Below are 19,297 nucleotides of genomic sequence, written 5' to 3'. Positions count from 1 at the left end.
ACAATTATATAAGTTGCGAAGTTTACCTAATAACTTAATTATTGCAGCTCTAAACAACGTGGTACCCGATCCGAATGAAATTTCCAGTAAATATTTTTTGTGAGGTATTTGTATGAAATAGGATATATAACAATAAAATATATGATTGTAGGTTTTTAATTCTGTACCCAACAAAGCTAGTATATAGAGATAGTATATGTGAGTATTCCGTGATTGTAGTTTTTGTAAAAATGTGACTGGTTATGTTATAAAAATATAATTGGCATTTTGTAGTAGAAGTCTCATTTTATTATTTTTATATTGTTACTCCAATGACTCCCTGGAAAAAAAATAGCCAACAGTTGATAACACTTAATGTCATGTTAACAAGTTTACTTTCATTTTTGACTTCCGTGTTTGTTATATTTTGGTCTTAGTATTAAATGTTCGATCTTAATATTATCATTGAAGATGGAAAAGTATCTTCCAGGGTGATCGCGTTTTGTCTTAAGCCTGTAGACTCTCATATATTCCCTGGAAAAATATAACGATTTCGATTCGAAAGTCCACAAAGAATCTTGCTGTAACATAAAATATAGGGTATATTTAATTAACCTCGAGATTAAAAATACAAAAATGAAAGACTAATTATATAAACAAAGTAATTCCATCTATGAAGCGGTATTCCAAAAATGACGAAATAAGACAATAGAAAATGGCGAGCCTTGACACAGCACCCTTACTTTCTACTAAGATGTTCCCCACTCGTTGAGGTGTACGCGGGCACAGTCGCGCTGCAGTGCGCATCCAATCCTCTCACGGACATCTTCACTTACGGTACAATATTATTTATTCGCGAAGTGTCCTTTCAAACTGTTTTTTATTATAATATTTAGTATTACTAGAGTATTTTTATAGTTGATTCAATTTTGTTTGATTTTAAAAACTGTTTTATTTTAACTTTAAATTAATAACTGAATTGTATTTTTGAATTTAAATAAATTGATTTAATTGTAATTGTAAATGGATATTAGAACAAAATCTAAATAAACTAAAACAAACAGTAACAAATTAATTACGTACATTTTGCGCAACTGCGTGTTTCCCACAGCGCACTGCGACAATATAATTTTTTATACGCCAACGTTATTATACAATTCAGGAACAGATATAGTATTAAGATAGATTATGTCATTTTAATTTGCTTTTTCAGATTCTATAAACAGTTTGAAAGTAATTGTGTTCTAGTGCAGTGATCTAAGCTGTGTGTTTGTTTTGGGGAATTATTTTGGTAAGTTGAAATATTATCTTATAAACCTTAAAATGTGTTGGATGTAATTTCTTTTCTATGTATAATAAATTTATGATAAATTATTATTATATCATGTTTGCAAGTCATATAATAGTAGGAATGACAAATAAATCACTGTGCAGTTTTACACGCGAGAGCACGTTGAACTCTTTTCTATGAAACTCTTTTGCTACGCGTGCGGACGTAGATATTTAACTTCATACTTTGGAATATGTTTGTTTAGTTCATGAGCGAAATTAATTAAGCATCGTGTCAAATTACCATACCGGTATGTCAAAAATTAATTCATGTTACCATATTATTTCTTTCGATATCTGAACAGAATGTTACCATCTTAATTGTAATTGAACTAGATTAGCATCCAGTATGTAGTATAGTACAACTAAATGTATACTACTGAATACGAAAAATAAGTTTTTTAGTATTATTTACGTATATTATATATATAAGTTTATATTCATTAAATAAATATATGTAATAAACCCTTTTAAATTTCTTCGGGCGTAACCAAAGCACAATAATTAAGCTTAAATGTATTTTTTGCTAAATGCTAAAAAAGGGATGCTCGTGAGTGAAGGCTTTCAAGGCCACGCGACCACGGTCCGTTCTCACAGCACGTTACACAAGTATTTCCCATGTGATATTGTTTTTATTCACACATTATTGCTAATTGTAATTTGACCAAACTTTTCTTAAAATCAGGTCAAGATTTTGTAAATAAATGTTTGTAAAAAGTAAATTTCTCATTGTTTTTACCTTTCAAGGTTTATGAGAACGAGAAAAAATATTAGATAAAATAAAATCATATTTTTTTTTGGTAATTCATATAAATGTTGTTTAATTTGTGACGATTGGGGGTCAAGAATTTCATACACTAAACTGAATAAAATTTATAAATCCCTACGATTATACGATATAAGGGGAATATTAATTTTCATTATACAAAGATAAGAAGAATATGATACGATTCAAAGACTTCATTCAAAATATAACATTGGTGATCTATACGACCAATCTTAATTGATTTAATACACAGTTAGTAATCCATTAATAGCCTATTTATCTTTCATTGAATACCTTTTTGTAATATTCTCGCGTTTTTTACAATCATATCTCGTGAGATTACAATGACGAATGTGTTACAAATACTTGTCACAGATTTGTGTTTAAACCAACTGACCTAGAAAAATAAACCTTACCATATTCCATGAGAAACTCAACTAAGAAAATTCTATGATGAGTCAACTAATTTATTATTATTACAAAGAATTTAGGTTTGTATTTTCGAATACGTTGTCTCTGTATTACCAGGGTAATTCTCAATTAACAAGAAAGGGTTTTGTATCTCGATACTTTTCTCTTAGTTCTCATAATATATAAATAAGATGAGCATAGTAACTTTAACATGCGACTCTTAAGAAGTTATGCGTTCATATCACGCCCGTGCGCAAACAGACATTTATTTCTATATGCACAACACTAATACACGATGAACGAGAAATTCGTGAGGAAGCGGGCCTTAAACCAAAATTGATGGTGTTTGTATGGCACTGAAGGTCCTATAAAAACAATCACAGTATGAAAAGGTACAGAAATCTCTCACGATATGACATTAGAAAGAAACATCCTAAAGGTTATTATAAAAACATCAAAAAATCTGATTTAATTATATTAGTTCTTGCGTATTTTATAATGTTATGATGTGAAAAAGAAGTAAGTTACATCATGTTATCAATGCAATTTTCATTGAAATTTAAATAAAGCCAAGTACAACACGTAGGGAAGTCCTTATTGATTGAAGGATATAAATTTATTTTTGTTTTTATCACTTCACTACAATCACCGTTTCCTCAAAAAGTATTAATGTCCTTGCTTATCTTGAAATGTTAAACTGTCTTATACACTTTCTGATTGTTTACAGTTATAAAAACATATAGCTATGTTGGTTTTCCCTACTTAAGAGTAAGTTAAATGCTTCCTGAATTCTAAAGATAGCACATATGAAACTGTTCTATCGTTATCCATAATTGTTTGCTTTTTTATTTAATTATTTAGTAAACAAAATTTTTATATATTATAAAACGTCTTAACTACCCATAAAATATTAATTTATTATTATTTTAATGTTAAAATGAACACTCGTATAAATTCTGGTATTTCCAATGATCGAACAAAAGCAAAACTAGAATCCATGTGGTATATGTCGTTGGATGAAAGCACTTTATATGGGTGTTTTTAGGCGGAAATAGAACTTGGGATCTCGCTGTTAATGCTTATTGCAAATATGTGAGGTTTACCCACAAATTTTGAAGGATTAAAATCACTTGCGTCATAGTATCACGTAAAAAAACTACAATTATAACGATTATCTAACGTAGTCATACTTTCTAAGCAAATGTTAAAATTGTGAAATGAAATCCAAAAAATGGGCCTAGGGTCATTAAATTAATAAACCAATAATTATTCATTATCGGTAATTGGCGTGAATAACTAATATCGATGATTGGCGGCAAATAGCACTGAATTCAATAAAATTAACCACATGCGCCCATGCGATGCGATATTTGATAACTAATTAACCGATGGCGCAAATTATAGGAGTAGTTGGAAAAACTAATGTAAGCCGAAGTATATATATACGAATAACTGTTTGTTTGTCCCGCTAAAACTTCGAAAATGATCAAATAGATAATTATGATCTTGTGGAAGTTCAGGGAAGGTTTAAACGGCAAATGCTATATTTTTTTACAAACCCAAATTATTTGCAGTCTTTTAAGAAATAGTTTTTTAATCTGGTTGTCATATATATATATGCTTTATAGCAGTAGTATGACGTTGAACAATATTACTGTCCGCATTCTTGCGATTCTTTGTAAAAAAATAGGTTTTATTTATTAACACTAGCGGTCTTCAAGGGTATTGTATCGCTCTCTGCTTACAACTTGTACATATTTCGCAATGCGTTGTTTGTGAACCGGTACTATTCAGAAGCGACCTTTAGGGAAATTGCCCGTCGCAGGCAATAATCATTACTCTTTGTGAACGCATCATCTCGCTTATTTAGTTTAGATTAGATTTTACTAATAAAATGACTGTATTACTTATATAGTACTCAGCTTTGTTGTACTTTGCGACACAATTATTATGTTTACAATGCATTAGTGCATAAACATATATCTTATAACAGTATATAAAAGGAAACAGTAGGTATATAAAAAAAGCCGCTCTCGGAATAAGTACGGGCAACGTCATAATAATAAATATCATGTTTCAAGACATCTGCTAAAGTTTCTTAATCTAAACCGAATTATGGGAATGTCATGTATATATAACTTTAATATTAAATTGATAAAATAGATTATTAATTGGTTAACGCGAAGTTCCGAATAAGTAACTTCGCGTTTCATGACGAATAGCGCTGACAGTCGTGAAACGCAACAAACACTAGTTTATCCTACCAAAAGTAATAAATAGCTTATTTGGAACTTATCCGGACATTGTGAAACAGGCCTTAAGTGTATTAAATAACCTTAACCTTCAGAAAATTACATGGAAAAAATACTTGATACATATTATACAACAATACAATAGTGCGTAAAAATTTATCCTTAAAGTTGTTAGATTTTAACCCATTTACTTGTATTTACTTCTCGAAAAAACGATTAATACATAGGCTTTACATTCATTTCCGGAAGTAATCAAATATGAATTTAAAAAATATTGAAAGATTGATTTGACTGATATACAAATAATGTTGATAATTAATTCGTCTTGTCACACATCTCATTTGTACAACTTTTTCACTGACCCAAGATAATATTTAATGTTTTTTATATTTCATTTACGGAAATCAAACTACAGTCGTACATATATCAAATTTGAACTTCTGAATGAAACTTTGAATACAATATATTAGATGTAACGCAATCCTTGGTTATTTAACAGTTTGAATCGCTGCAAAGAATTGTTCCAAAGTTCTTTTTTAAATTCAGAACTTAACCTTCTTGTATAATTGCCTATACATTCTGTTTAGCAATTAATAAATCTAAACCTAAGAGCTACGTGATAAAAATCTACATTCGATAAAAGGTTGGCTTTAAGGCGTTTAAACTTCCCCCCGGCAGATGGCGTATAATGTCACACAATATTTAGCAAAAAACATCATTAGCTCGCTCATTTCGTTTTAATGGCGAAATTACGAGCAGTATTATGTTAATGTAATTTTATAGTCGTTGCGATGATTCTTAGAATTTATAGGACATCTGTTGCACCTTAATTGCAACGTTTTCCAGTTGTCACTAATATTTCAAAAATGTTATAAAATATCTCATAATGGCCATTAGTTTATCGATATGTTCAGGAATAGTTTAACACTATGTTATATAACTTGTTACAACATGGATAACATATTCTAGCAAGAAACCGTCACAGTTCTATCAAAAAAATAACAATCAAAAATTCAAATCAATTTATTCTTTAAATATATCTATCGTCTGTGCGTAATTTTAATGAAATATTTTGTATGAGTTCAAGTGGATTTTAGAACGGTATAAATTTATAATAAGATTCACTTTGTATTTACGAGTTGCGTACGTCTGTCAGCTTTGCTTTATAATATAAATTATTTAATATCGTTAAATTTTAGTACTTGAACTTAGCTTCAGCGATTTCTAATAGAAAGCCTTACAAAATCATGTTGTAGTAATAAAATAGAACCTCCACGATATTCCCACGTCTCCGTAGACCGTTATCTGTCTGTCTGTCTGTATCTCCAGAACGACGTTACAGATCGTATCGTATGGGAAAAGACTGAGAGCGGTGTTATGTAAAACGGATGATATAATTTACATAAATAATAATGAATTTAAATGTAGAACGCTTAAATTGTAATTATAAATTGTGTCAAACTTAATAGTTTATAGTAGGTAGTCTCTTGTAAAATTTTACCTATAGGGCGCTGTAATCCGGTGTCGGTAAGCTATCGCTAAGTACATTTCACTGTCTGAGGAAAAGCTAATATAACTTAGCTGTAAATATTATTGGTCACGTTATCATAGTTCTGTAGGAATAAATGTGTTGTTATCTATAAAACTAGTAGTGGGTGTCGTAAAAGCATTATTCTTCCCAAAATATGAAGTAAGTTTTCCTTTTTGTCTTCTATAAGTGATGATAAAAATCCCTGCATATTTCCTCAGAGATTTAAGCTACCATTTTTTCATTCATTATTTTTCATCTATTTTGTAGCAACGAACCAAAACCTGGCGAACAAAAAAACTATTAGACGTCGAATAAGCCTTTCGTAAATATTTATACTCTTAATTACACTAAAATGATTGTTACATATAAATGTACAATCGTTTGGGATATAATTAAGTCTTAAACTTTACAGTAAATAACACGGAAATCATGTTAATTATATAAAATTGTTAATAATTATTACTGTAGTTTTTCATAGTATTTTTTTGTTGAAAGTTAATTGATACTAATAATCGATTCTCATTATCGTATACATTTTACGTTAAAATATTTTATAAAAGTACTTGTAATAAATATTCAAGGGTGGCAACACAAAATCTACCGGAAATGCTATTTTTTAATGATAGAAACATAAAATAATATTTAATCTTACATCGTAACTCGACAAAACCCTTACTATGTATAGGTATTTCTGATACGTAAAATTAATCTTGAAAAAATATATACATAACACTTTTCTACTAATACGCAGTTGGCATCTTCGCCGACAAATGAACTGAGATTTAATTGAATGCCATGGTCGTGTGCTATTATGATTAAAAAAAAAAACAATTTGAGACTTCAAATATTTATAATAATAAATAGGCGTCATTTAAGGATATTGAAGATCCTTAGGCATCTTTGGCACTCATGGCAAACTACAATCTCTAGACTCTGTTAGGTTTTATTCTAAACAAAAAACAATTTATATATAAAATGTAATATAAGGTATCCTGTCAATTATGGTGGCTGACGTTAGTATGCATAAACAATTAAACACTATTTATACTTAGATATGTTCAGACTCGTGGAAATCCCACAGTGAAATTGTAACAATTTTTTTTAAAGATTATGTAATAAAATGATGCCTTGGAATTATTATAAATCTTTAACTGGGTATTGAAATTAATAATAATAATTGTTCTCTTAAACCAGTTTGGAAAAGTTATTTCAAATTTTAATTTTTGGTAAATCAAAGGTACAATTACGTCAGACATACAACATATTACTGCTCTCTACTTAAATGTACGTGAAAATATGCATATTTGTTTAATAATAATTTAACGTATAATTCGTTAAGGTTAACCATATCCAAAGAGAATAGGGCCGCCAAAGTTGCTTATCATTTACGTACTTAAATTTTAGTCTATAAGTTAAAACAAAATGTTAGTTACATGAGTATTTTTTACATTTTTTTTGTGTAGTGAATTTCTTCAACCTCTTCTAATTTATTTATAAAAATTGCTTTTCAATATAGCTTTACTAAAGGCAACCATATAAAAAAAGCTAATCGGTGACGTAAGTCTGACACATAATTTCTTTTAACTGTGGATATTATATTACATTTTTGTTGCTGTTTTTGTTTTGTAAATTTTATATACGTACCTACATGCGTTCTAAAAAATATTAATCTTAGTTTCTAAAGTTTTCTCATTAAGCGAATTTTTGTACATAATTATTATGAGAAATAAAGTTATTCTTAACCTTATATTAGGTAAGTAAGCCACTTGCATTGCTCAATCACCCAAGCTGGAGTTTGATTATTCTATTGTCTTTTTGATTGTTCTATTATAAAGACAATTGAATACCGTTCCTTTTTTTATAAATGTGGCATCCCTGATAGAGAGGGAAAGTTAGCGTGTATCGGCCGGCGTCCGCGCAACTCACGCATCTAATGAAAGTTAGATTATCTCAATTTACTATTCTTAATACTTCTTGTTTAATTTGTTAACTATTACAATATATTACACAAGGTGTAATGATTAGCGTAAATACAATTTAAAATAAGTAACGTAAAATTAATTGTGTTTTACAGCTATTGAATATACATAAATATTAAATGTGGATTTGTATTAAGTTGCTGGTGACAACAAAGATGAGTTGCGCCCATTTTTGATAAAAACCAGGCTCACTGATGTCTTTATTTTTATATATTTATATATTCAATCCAATTATGTTTTTTCATTATTTCCATTAGATAATCATAGATATGATAAAATTATGTAATTATATCTTTAACTGTAATTAAAATATTAAAATTGCTGCGAACTACGCCTGTTTAGGCTTGCATGAGACCTGCGATCCGGTTGACCTATTAGTTAACTAGAGTAGCTAATGTAAAGGTCAACTTCGTTTTATAGATCACGTCTACTCTCAATTATTTGTATTGGGTCTTAAACTTCGCTTTGTCAATTTTACCAAATTTGTATGGCAATAAGTACCAAACTTTTTAAATATTATAAGAATGTATGACATCAAAAAGTTAGCACATATTCGTATACCTTTTTAAGATACCACCCATGGCGCACACACAGAGCCAGAAGGCTCGCATACGTTGCCGGCCTATTAAGTTTTGGTAAGCTCTTTTCTTAAAATTTATTATTTCAGAAATACACATATTCTTTACAGCCTATGCCAATAGGACAATGTGGAGAAACATTTAATTAAATATAATTAATTATAATATGTACATAATAATTAAATATAATATGTACATAAAAATTACACACATAATTTACACAATATCGCTACTATGAATTCACTCTGCGAAGATAAAAATACTTAGACGCGTAGCTGGTGCCACATAGCGGTGATGATTAATAACTTTAAATTTAATTGTGAAATAACATTATCGATACTTGCTCATCAATTCGCCTTACACATAATCTAGTTCGATTATTTAATAAAGGATGTTTTATATTGTCCTATCTTAAAACCATATCAAATATCGAGTTACGTATTTAAGCTCGATAATGCGATAGCAACACGCAAAGGTCAGGGCTCGATTTTGAAAGTACGTCTCAATTATCAAGGAAAGGTGGTATTTTTAATCCGTTACAAGTAAAACACACTATCGTATAAAGATATGTGAGGTATTCGCTTCACTATTGAAACATTAAAATTTAATTAAACAATTCGACTTAGGGTCCTTCAAGAAAAGAGCGTACCAATTCTTAAAAGGCCGGCAACGCACTCGCGAGCCCTCTGGCATTGAGAGTGTCCATGGGCGGCGGTATCACTTAACATCAGGTGAGCCTCCTGCCCGTTTGCCACCTATTCTACAAAAAAAAATTAAAATTAAAAATGTACGTGCTCTATATATCTGTATATGTAAACAGATTTAAAACATAATTAGCAGTAAAAATTGCTATAGATATAGAAAATTGTTGACGATACCATTGAATATAGGTATATGTTTGACAAAATACAAAATAAGAGATTAGATTCTTCAACTTCCTGTAAATGTTGCAACAAGAGGCGGCGCGTGTCGAATGACGTCCGTATGTTAATTCTTGACATTATTATTGCACATAAATAAGGAAACGACTCATATAGATCCAAAAGAATTACATTATCGCTGTCGATACTATGTAACTTTTGACTTTTTAAATTCTTATCTAACGTAGATTTTGCAATCAAAATGCTACCTGTACTATCGTGCCATCGTATTGGTTTCACTTTAGACCGACTTTGAGGAGAACATCTCTGTTTTGTATGTTCAGTAACCTTTATATACCTTATTTATTTAACAGTGTAAGGCTCTGTTTCACAATATCCGGATAAGTTCCAAATAAGCTATTTATTACTTATTGGTAGGATAAATAGTATTTTTGTGTTTCACGACTGTCAGATAGCGCTATTTGTCATGAAACGCGAAGTATCTTATTCGGAACTTTTATCTTTCAAATAATTTATGTGTTGCATAGCTATTTAGTACTTTATCCATACATTGTGAAACAGGCCCTTAGTATCGCGTGTTTTTTAAACCGGCGACGCCATCTCTTGGCAGAGACAGTAACTAACGATAGCCTCGAAACCACTTCTCTTATTAACACTAAAATACCAAGTTGTTTGTACAATTAAACTTTTTTTCCTATTATTCCAATATAAATATGAATTTAAATTTCAAAACAAACTACTAATATAAATAAAATGTACATAAAGTAATGTTTTGTCGTACTAAGGTACATCACACTTACATAGCAATCATAGAAATTGATTTTACAGTACATTGATTAAAGTTACATTATGCATACATAATATTATTCACACGTAATATGAGCATCGGCATTTTGATTGATGGTGTGAAACTAGAATTTAAGGTAAAGGTAAAAGAAACATAAGCACATTTGAGTTCACATATAAAATTAGGTTGAATAATTATATAATTCTAATCAAATTACATATTAACAATAAAAGTCATCCGGGAGCGACTTAGACCAAATCACGTCGCAAAGGCAGTGTAGATAATCCACTCCTGACATAAAGAAGTCATAAAAGAACGAACGAAAGAGTCCCGTATTCGAATGTTAACCCATGACACACTTGTTAGTTTTTTTAATATGACTTTATACTATCGCAAAATCTACAGAGAAATACAATCCTAAAGTATTAAGCGTTTATCACAGATCTATTGCATTAATATATTGAGGAACCGATTCGATCGTTCCATTAAAACCTTTATCTAAACTTGGCACTATTTACATTACTAAAATCGACACATTGTCCATTGGTGCACAGAGCAGTGTTGGCCTAGTTGCTTCAGCGTGCGACTCTCATACTTGAGGTCGTAGGTTCGATCCCCGGCTGTGCACCAATGGACTTTCTTTCTATGTGCGCATTTAACATTTGCTCGAATGGTGAAGGAAGACATCGTGAGGAAACCGACATGTCTTAGACGCAAAAGTCGACGATTTGTGTCAGGCACTGGAGGCTGATCACCTACTTGCCTTGATTTAAAAAATGATCATCAAACAGATTCAGAAATCTGAGGCCAAGACCTAAAGAGGTTGTAGTGCCACTGATTATTCTTCTTAAATCGACACAAAAATATTTCTTATTTAAACAATAGCAAAAACAATTGCCAGTACGCGGAACATCTTAACGATAATTTTTATGATGTAATAATTGCTAAAACAATGCTCATTTATTATATACCTCATTTATTATGTCTTAACATTAGCTTATTAAGCCATTACACCAAACACCTGTAGGTAATATAATTACAATTTATATTTTCGTGATTTTCCCATCACCTTTGTTCTGTGTTAGGTAGACATCATCTAGTGTATTATGTAAAAAAACATTACATCAGCTGTGTTACCTTTGTGGCTAAGTGCAATTTTTTTGCATTTGAACACCGAATACAGTATATTATATGTACGTCGCGTTCTGTCAAAAACAATAGAGAGTTGTAACGCCAAAAGATATATAATACATTTTTTTTTTGAGTTTTACATATATACAAACTTACTTATATATACAAACCTTTTTAAACGTTTAAAAACAGGAATATGAATAGCGAATATACAATACGTAAAATTAAAAATCAATATTATTTTTACTTAAGGTCGACGGGTAGACAGACAAATTGAAAATATCAGATGTCATTTACGTGTCCTTACGCGAGCTAACTACCCTTTCCCTTATATTTCAAGGATTGTTAACGGAATTATTTAGTTTAGATTTTATTGTTTAATTGTGAAAGTCAGTTGGCCTACATTTGGACTCTCATCTTTGGAATCGTAGATTCAATCACCTGTACTGGCTGTACATTAGAAGACTTTCTGTCTATGTAAACATTTACTATTCATTCGAACTGTGAAGGAAAACAGAGGAAACAAAGGTTAGCCTTAGACCTAAAAAAAAAGTTGACGAGCGTGTGCATAGGAGGTCGAGCACCTACTTGCCTATTTGATAAATGATAATCATGAAACAGATACAGAAATCCAGACTGATGGACAGACCTACAAAGTTTGTAGGCATAATAAATAATAAATAAAAATAACCAGAAGGGTTATGATGAACACAATATTACTACGAAGTGAAATGTAGATCATTTTTCTAAGAACCTATTAAAGCTCTGTCGAATACCATCAAGACATCGTGTTGACATTTTAAACCTCCCATTATTAACTATAATTATTATGAAATGGTATATTACAGTATTTTTTACCGACATTACCGTTAAGTGAATATTTATCAATTTAAATCTTGTCATTATTTCGTATGAATATTAAAATATTGTGCAATCAAAAATTACTCGTTGCATCTCTATCGTAATCTGGATCTGCATTATCTAAATAGAATAAATAATAAAGATATGTTTTTTTTAGTATCCGACATAAAGTTTACAGTAAATTATTTAGAATTATAATTTTATTGCGATGTTGCGGTGCAAAAATGTAGACTATGCTGTAGTCTATCAAGTCCTAATGCTTTAATGAAAAACCCCTTAGTACTGTTTATATAAAAAAGCATCTTATGTTAAGTAAAATAATAAAATAATAATAATTAGTGCCTGTTTCACAATGTCCGGATAAGTTCCAAATAAGCTATTTATTACTTATTGGTAGGATAAATAGTATTTTTACGTTTCACGACTGTCAGATAGCGCTTTCGAATAATTTATGTTTTGTATAGCTATTTGGTACTTTATGCATACATTGTGAAATAGGCCCTAAATAAGATGGTTGACTTAAGCTCTGAGGTAGTTACTTGCAGAAACTATAGTTCAAGTTGAATTTATTAAGTTAACGTCAGCGTAAAATGATTATTATTATTACAATTCTGATTTATGATATAAAACTAGCATATGTGATATTTTAATATAGTGCTCGCCGTTCATGGACTACGGAAATGCCGCGTCGGAAGGCTTACGAGTGGTTCGCTATACGCTCTTTTCTTGAAGGCCCCCAAGTCGGATTAGTTCGAAATGATTACTTTGCGAAATGCAACAGAATCTACTTCAGGTACCAAAACAGCTATCTATCAAGCGTTAAAGGCATTTTAATTTATGACTAATCAAGACTACTGATCACACTGAAGCTAAAGTGCACTCAAGTGCAATATTATTTATACTTAGGTTCACTTAACTTTTAAGTCACACTGATAAGGTCAGGGTTTGTTCTTGAATGAGATTTATGTTAGAAAAAGAAATACGTTTAAAAACACGTATATATATGTGTGATTTAAAATATCATATTAAACAGTTTCCTTTAACTTTGAATTTGTTCATTTTGGAGTTCGAATGCACCGGCAAAAGATTTAAGTTGGCTCCTGGTAGGTAGAATAGGTGACCTTAGAGCTGGTACTTTTCTCGGTCAACGATTATTCGTTATACATACATAAGTATCGCAATACAGCGCTAAATCCACACACACACAGAGGCCACACGGCTAAACTTATAAAATTTGTTTAGTTTTCTATTTATCTGTTTTAATTATTTTTTAATATTTAGGTTTATAATATTAAATAAAATGAAACATATTAAATTTTAATTTTAATTAAATTTTATGTTTAATAATAAAGAATAGTCGGCTATAGATTTGGTTGTATTGCGTAAATAAGAACGATTCTAAATCACTTTCAGTCTGACATTTTTGAATCTGACTGGTTCAAAAAATATAATTTTTCACTTAGAATTATGACGCTGTGTTTTAGCTTACCTGTATACCTCTCTTCAAAGAGACCCATAGACTATAAAATATTATTTATATAGTTTTATAGTAGTGTATTGACACGTCAATTGCTTAGTTTAATTAACAAGTGTACTTAAATACACATATATCAAACAATAGTTAATTTTTATTACATTTTAACAAACTAAATGAAACAAAACGTGTGAGAGAATAAACTTTAAACCGTTACAAATTGCATATGAATTTAACGGTTTAATAAAATTTCATAGCACATTGTCTTGTTTACGTTATTGCATCTAAGCGATAAACTTTGTGGAAACTGTGATGAAATTGGAAATCTTTCTCTATTGTGTTCTAAACAAATATAATAAGTAATATTTTCCTGGAATACTGTTACTTTCAATAACGATCCTGACGTTTTTGTATGCATTTTCGGTATTAACAGAACTCAATATTCAACTTGGTATCACAATTGGTATGCCAGTACAAGCCAGTAGGTATCGGGTTAATATTTCAGTTTAGAAGACATAAATGTCTTATTTGGTTCACATATTTGATATATTATCAAAGGAACAGAAAATGATCTAACTTTAATCTTTGGATATCCCACTCTGTCATTCTCCCACTAAGTCAATCAATATGTACAATAAAATATATAATTCAGCACTAAATAAAAACCTAACAAAATAAACCATTACCTTCTTGAAAAAGAAACGTAGACGTTCCGGTCTCTTTATGTGAATCTTATTTATTTTAAGAAATATATTTTCAAGGGCACTAAATATATTAAGTTTCATGATGTTAAAAAATATAGTATATGTCATTCGAATCAGGGTTTATTCGAGTCTGACCTTTAAGACCTTATCGAATCTTCTACCATGGCCTAGCAAAGATCCGCACTACTGGTGACTTCTGTAACTACTGTAATATCAAAAAACACAGGCATCATAACCTTTTATGTCTGGGCCATAGATACTGTATCTGTTACAAGATCATTTTTTTTATAAGGCAATAAAATTATCAGCCATCTGAGACACGCATGCCGGTTTCCTCACGATGTTTCCTTTGAGTAATAGAAGCGCGAATGCTTGAATTTCCCGTTTTATATCACTTATTAGTCTAACCTTTCCGTCCATGGTGCCTTCCTGTCTTATAATATATTCTAACTTTCTTTATGGCGCATCCCTTTAAGTTTCAATATAGTTTAATTAGTTATACATCTCAAGATGTCCCAATACAGACAATGGTTCCCACGGCTTCGCTAATTGTGGCACTTATATAAGCCGCTGATGTTTGTCGTTGATGTAACTGTCCGATTCCTTCAGTCACGACATTTTGACGCGTGTCGAGTGTCGACTTGTGCAACTTGACACGGTGCTTACTTTTTTAATAACCCCCAAATCGCCCCAAAATTAACTTTAACACACAACTTCACATTTACAAATGAGTACTTATTTTAATATTATTACAAACATTTCTGAGCACATACAGTATTTCTTGTAACGATAATCAGAATCTGTTCTTTCATTACCGCTAGTGCCATTAGTGGCGTTTTGAATATTTGCATTATTAATACGTCATGTTTCGTAGAAATCATACCACATTCCTTTCAAGATTTGACTAGTATGAGAATTTAGTTTTCACTTAGATACGGGATGCAAATTAAGTAGGATTTTAAGTATATGTATGACACTTTCACGAACTTTTATATTTAATAAAAATCTAACTACCTAATTGACCCCGTGATAAATGAAACGGTTAAAAGCATTAAATAACATCATGTAGATGTACTTGACCGAAAAATGTTCTCTTCGAAGTTATAATTATATTTAATTAGCGCGAACTATTGTCTCTGGCGGAGGACGATTGCGAGACTATTGTGTAGCAAATATACGCATGAAATTATACATATCAGTAGCTAATTATACTACACAAACATATTTTCCCAAAGGCTCCACTCCAAATTTTACCATAGCATCTTTACAGTATACTCGTATTTATAAATGGTACATGAAAACGGGAAATAAATTATGATTTATTACAGCCATGCTAAGGCCAAAATTAATTGGACGAATAGCTTAAAGATAACTATAGTAGGATTTAAGTTGATGACAGATTAGATAATTGGGGTGTAAAGTGTAGAGGAATTACACAACAATACGTATGAAAAGATGTAACATTTAAACAGATGACACACAGTGCTGAATTCCCAGATATGTTGAAAGTGTTAAAACATTATCTGATTAGAAACGAGAGCAATAAAATATCTAACACCCACTTATCGATCACGACTTATGTCGAACTACTACCCGATTATGGCTCTTAAATATTCTTTAATGCGATGAAATAAATATCACATGCTCGAAAATAAGCCTTCAAGTAAATGTCAGTCGTGTTAAGAATTGCAAGCCTATGAAGGACGCTATATTGTTCTGCGTGCGCATCTATTAATAATATTCAAACTAAACATTATGTTAATCGCATTATCGTTTAATGTACCTAGTAGTTGATAGCGACTTTGTCTGCGATTTACGTATAGGTTACGTATTACCATACAATGGTGAAGTCACAGCCCCTTTTAGGAAACTCCAAACTTGCTGTATTGCTCTTAGAAAAATACGCGAAATAGAACTAATTTGAGTGTACAACCAACCAGGCTCTAGAAAATAAACCACTCCTTATATGGAAATTGTATTCGTTTTTACAACAAACTCCCAAGCGAAATTAGTGAATTACCACTAAATAAATTCAAAGCCCTCGTTAAAAGTAAATTAATCAATAAAGTTTTTTATAAATGTGATGAATACATAAATGGTTCTAATCCTTGGGATTAATTTGCTCCAGTTCAAACAACTGTATTAAAAACTAGGCGATTGAAAAGAGTGGCGGAAAGTTTCTTGCCAGTTATTCTTGCCCGGTCTACGCCCTTGAATTTCGAACTGGTAGTATATGGAAATTTACAATTAATTTTTTTTTGACGTTCATAAGTGTACTTGTTTACTTATATGAATAAAGATATTTTGATTGATTGATAGAGTTCGCTTTAATGAAACAGTTCAAGCGCCACTAGCTGGAATTCTCCGGTAATAAAACACAATTAATGTTTTAGAGTTTGATTCCAAATGTGTTTAAGAATTTAAAAAACACTTTGTCTTTGTTTGTGTTTAATAAATATACGTGTTTCTATTCTGGAAGATATTTAAATTTATTTTTGTATGAATGATAGACAATCGCTACGGTGAAGGAAAACATTGTGTGGAAACCCTGATACCTTAGAACCAAAAAATCGATGGCGTGAGTCAGGCAACGTAGGCTACCTATTAGAAGAAGCAATGATCATAGGGGGCCCAGGCCTTAAAAGGTTGTAGGTGTTCTGGATTTCTAATCAAAAAATTAAAAATGGATATATTATTAGATTATAAGGAGCAGTGGGCGACTAATTAATTTGAATTTAAATACAATAAATTGTATATAAATGTTTAGAGTCCACAGAGCAATATTTTGTGTATCATACTTTTATGTAACAATTTGATTAGACATGATCTATCAATGAGAAAGACAAATGACTCAGATATAATAGAAAGAATGGTCTCATCACGTAGAGTGATTTGTCGGAGATAATTTTAAGAGACTTTGTCGGACTGTCGTTACATAAGGTTCACTTTCAAATAGAAAGGATGCATCAATAGATCACCAATGCACAAGTTATAGGATATAGCGGTTTATAAAATGTACTTGACGCTTACATTGCAGGCAAAGACACTTCCAATGTAGACATCGATAAATAAGACTTGTTAAAATAAATAAAACAATGTGCTGTTGATAACACTTCATATTACTGTATCACTAGTAGGTTACTTATTATTACGTGGTTCAAAAAAAGAGATATAAACACATGCCGTTATTTACCCATATCTGTATTAGTACAAAAGTATTTTATTGATAAATAAGGCATTTACACTATTAAAGTACATGAGAACATAGACAAAATCAAAAGTCCTGTATTTATATAGGTAACACATTGTACACTTATGAACGTCAAAAAAGAAATATACATTAAATGCTTCTAATTTACAGCCAGATCTCAAATCAAGAGCCAAGTTTTTTGTTTAACACAACGTTTGTAAGGAGCTGCAACCATTACACCATGTTCCACAAGACATCTTTAATAATAAATAATACTAAATTAAATTTAAAACATAGCTTTGTTCTCTATCAGCAGTAGGCACGGTGGAATTGGAGCACGCTATTAAAAATGCTAAAATAAATGTAAAATAGTTTGGTCCCTATAGCTGTGAACCTTTAAAGGTTGCAGGAAAGCACCAGCTCTCTAAATAATTTCATGTGTATTGCTGTCGTAATAAAAAAAAGTAAATACACCGAAAGTTTATAACTTGCACCACACACTAATTGTATCATCCCACTGACTTCGTGATCAATGACACAACTATCATAAATTATGCGACCGAGATATCGAATCTGAATCAAAAATTCCTAGTCTTAATAATGATTACATTTTACGGTCATAATCTAGTGATCACGAATATTTCGCATTGACCACAAGTTTACGTTCGATATTCAATCACCTTACATTTGTGAAAGCTTGGATTTTGGATAAACGCTGTCTATCGACATTGTGAATTAAATGCAAAAAACTGCGTGTTCAGAGCACTCATTTTTAATGAGCGACTTCTCAATAAACTGAGCAATGTTGACTTAGAAGCATTAGCGTGAGGTCGTCGGTTCGATATCCGGCCATGCACCGACACCGACATAGGTTGACAGCGTGTGTCAGGTGCAGTAGGCTGGAGGGTCAACAATAAGAATAAACAAATGAGAACGAACCACATTCGCTGTTAGGCCCTAGCCCATAAAGTTGTAGCGCCGCTTAGCTGGTCATCTCATGAAAATCATTCAACAAAATCGATTGAATTCGTTACATAGCCAGATATATAAATAACAAGACAGATATAAAAATAATGTTTTGTCTATTAATAAAAATAAATTAGGATCACTTTTAAAGTAAGCCGCGATGAATACACATTGAATATCCATTATAAAAAACATTTGAGAGATAGCATTTGTAGACAGGAAAGCAAGGTCATGTGGGTTTACGAGCTAAACTGCGGCAACAACTTTACAGAATGCATTTAATTTCCCATTATTTTAGAGTCTTACATACGTTAAAATTAAGGTGTTTTTCGACATGAAAAACATGTACTTCTAGCTGTTTCTTCTGTTTGAAGGTTGTGGTGCTGTAATTGCCTATGATGGACTCTATTTGAATTTCGATTAAGTTTTTTTTACTTTTGATGTGCGATGTCGTTTATAGATATTATTTACGTTTTAT

At 31.0% G+C, this 19,297-nt stretch overlaps 1 protein-coding gene across 1 annotated transcript in view; it reads left to right on the top strand.

Moving 5' to 3' along the window:
* The first annotated feature begins 742 nt into the window (after positions 1-742).
* LOC110995699 overlaps positions 743-19,297 on the top strand; it is a 33,336-nt gene continuing 14,781 nt past the window's right edge. The window contains exons 1-2 of the mRNA XM_022262987.2: positions 743-816; positions 1,193-1,270. The gene's annotated coding sequence lies outside the window, so the exon portion shown is untranslated. The remainder of the gene's footprint in view (positions 817-1,192; positions 1,271-19,297) is intronic.

This window comes from Pieris rapae, chromosome 6, assembly GCF_905147795.1.
Source record: "Pieris rapae chromosome 6, ilPieRapa1.1, whole genome shotgun sequence".
In the NCBI taxonomy this organism is placed as follows: domain Eukaryota; kingdom Metazoa; phylum Arthropoda; class Insecta; order Lepidoptera; family Pieridae; genus Pieris; species Pieris rapae.
Note: the sequence above shows the minus strand (reverse complement) of the source record. Positions and strands in the feature narration are given on the sequence as shown.